General features: G+C 34.6%; 1 long non-coding RNA gene across 1 annotated transcript; it reads left to right on the forward strand.

Moving 5' to 3' along the window:
- The first annotated feature begins 418 nt into the window (after nucleotides 1-418).
- Nucleotides 419-2,095, forward strand: LOC150031829 (uncharacterized). Its single transcript, XR_016525364.1, has 2 exons — nucleotides 419-1,393; nucleotides 1,874-2,095. It is a non-coding gene; the product is annotated as an uncharacterized LOC150031829 (long non-coding RNA).
- Nucleotides 2,096-2,592: the final 497 nt, after the last annotated feature.

Genomic DNA, 2,592 nt, shown 5'->3' on the forward strand with positions numbered 1-2,592 from the left:
TTTTTAATTAATTCTTCAGGCCAATCATTTGAGATGGATCGAAAAAACTATTTTTTATGTATTTTTAAAAAATATACTAATTTTGTGAAGTAAAAAACCTAAACGTGATCTTTCCCGTGTTAATAGAACACCTAACCATGGTGACCAATGCAATCATCGTCATTTTCCACTTTCCATTAAATTTTGATTTTTTTTTTTTTTGTTTTTTTTGTTTGATGTTTTTCGATCTGCTGCTCTTAGAAATGGCAAAATTAATTGTGTTCTAAAAAAATGATAACATCGACTTTGTTATTTATAACATGACAAAAACATAATATTTTAATATTAATTCAAATTTATTAAATGACTAAAATACCCTAAATCATAAATGCGAGCCAGCTTAGAGCTTTAATTATAGAGTAACTAATTTAAATATAACAATAATGGAGTTGGTCGTATAGAGGATTTTCGTCCTATTTCTCGTATGGAGGATTTTCGTCCTATTTCTTGTTGCAATGTTGTATATAAGTGTATCTCGAGGGTGTTAGCTAAGAGATTGCAGTTGTGGTTTCCTTCTTTATTAGTGGTAACCAGTCTGCGTTTGTTCCTGGTAGATCAATTTTTATAAAATTTTATTGTGTCAGGAGCTTGTGAGGTCTATAAGGTTGCAGAGGAAAGCCACGTTGTATGTTGAAGGTTGACCTTCAGAAGGCATATGATTCGGTCAATTGGGATTTTCTGTTTGGTGTGTTGCTTGCTATAGGTTTTCCCCCTTCAGTTTGTTAGTTGAATGAGGGCTTGTGTTACTTCGCCTACGTTATCTGTGATGATTAATGGTTCCCTTGAGGAATTTTTCCTTGGTAGGAAGGGGTTGAGGCAAGGGGATATGTTGTCTCCATTTTTGTTTGAGATGGTGATGGAGGTCCTGTCCAGATTGTTGAATAAACCTCCTGTGTGGTTTAGGTTCCATGATCGGTGTGAGCGTGTGGACCTAACTCATTTGGCTTTGTAGATGATTTGATGATTTTATGTGCAATTGAGAAGGGTTCTTTGGAAGGCATGTTCTGGCAGAGTTTGTAGAACTATCTGGGTTAATTACGAATGTTGGGAAGAGTTCCATGTTTGTTGCGGATGTGGAGTCTGGTGAGGCAGAGGAGCTTGCTGCTTTTATGGAATTCTTTCTTGGTTCGCTGCCTGTTAGGTATCTAGGGTTACCTTTATTGGCTGTTCGATTGAGGGCTGTGGACTGTGCACCTTTGATACAGAGGATTACGGTTCGTATTAGAAGCTGGGCGGCTCGGTCCCTCTCTTTTGCTGGGAGGTTGCAACTTGTCAGGTCTATCTTATAGTCTTTTTAGGTGTTTTGGTGTAGCATCTTCATGTTGCCTGTGTGTGTAACTCAATTAGGGGGAAGGTAAGTTGGTTTGTTTAAGTAAATATAGATATGTCTTGGTTTGTTTCAATTGTTATGAGTTTGTTGGTTTTAAGTTGGGTTTAAATACAAATATGTTTAAGTAAAATGTAGATACAAGTTTAAGTAAATGTTATGTGGCAGTTTGTTTCAATTTTTAATTATGTTGGTTTGTATATTGGGATTGAGAATAATTAGGGGGGAGGGGGGTAAGTTGGTTTGTTTAAGTAAATATAGATATGCCTTGGTTTAAGATTGAAATATACATATCTATATTTAAGTACAAGTATGTTTAGTTTAAGTTATGATTAAATTTAAGTTGAGTTTTAAGTTCTATATAAAGTTTGAGATTGAAATATGCAAGCTTGAGTTGGTTTGTTTCAATTCATTAATGTTCTTAGTTGAGTTTTAAATTCTATATTCATTTTGAGATTGGTACATAGTATATTGAGCATTGAACTTATTTAAATTTGTATTTTGTAGGTATCTAGAGATTTTTGTTGAAGATGCATCTCTCTGCAAGGGTATTTAGGTTGAGATGTTAATGTTATTTTGGATTTAGGAATTGTGGATAAAGGTTGTTGATGCATCTCCCAATATGTACTTTGTTATCATGTAATGTTTTTTTGGATTAAGAAATTGTGGATGTTATGGTTTGGATTAAGGAATTTTGGAAGTTATAAAAACTCTTGGATTAAGGTTATAGATTCAAACGTGTTTTCTATATATTATTTACTATCTATTATGGACATTTACTTGATTTTGGCAATCTTATTTTAGTTGGATTGATATCTGTAAGATTCAAACAAGTATGAAATTTTGAAAGAAAAAAAAAACAGATATAAAAAAAAGAAAATAAATAAACAGATTTAAATAAGTATAATATCTGGTCAAATATATAATCCCGACGCTAAAAGATATATCTCGACGGTACATGGGTCGGGCAAAGAAATCCCGACGGTGACTAGTAACCGTTGGGATTTAAAGGTATCCCGACAGTGGCTAGAGACCATCAGGGTAAAGGACATAGCTCGGCGGTACTCCAACCATCGGAAGATATTTATATCCGGACTGTCCTTCTCACCATCGGGCGAAAGTAACAATGTTCGATGGCAGTCGCACCGTCGAGAGATATTAACTCATCCCAATGGCTCAAAGACCGTTGAGATAACCTTAAATCCCGATGGTCAGTCCCTTTTTCT

The sequence above is a fragment of the Benincasa hispida genome, chromosome 12 (assembly GCF_027475165.1).
Source record: "Benincasa hispida cultivar pf3 chromosome 12, pf3_genome.v1.1, whole genome shotgun sequence".
In the NCBI taxonomy this organism is placed as follows: Eukaryota; Viridiplantae; Streptophyta; class Magnoliopsida; order Cucurbitales; family Cucurbitaceae; genus Benincasa; species Benincasa hispida.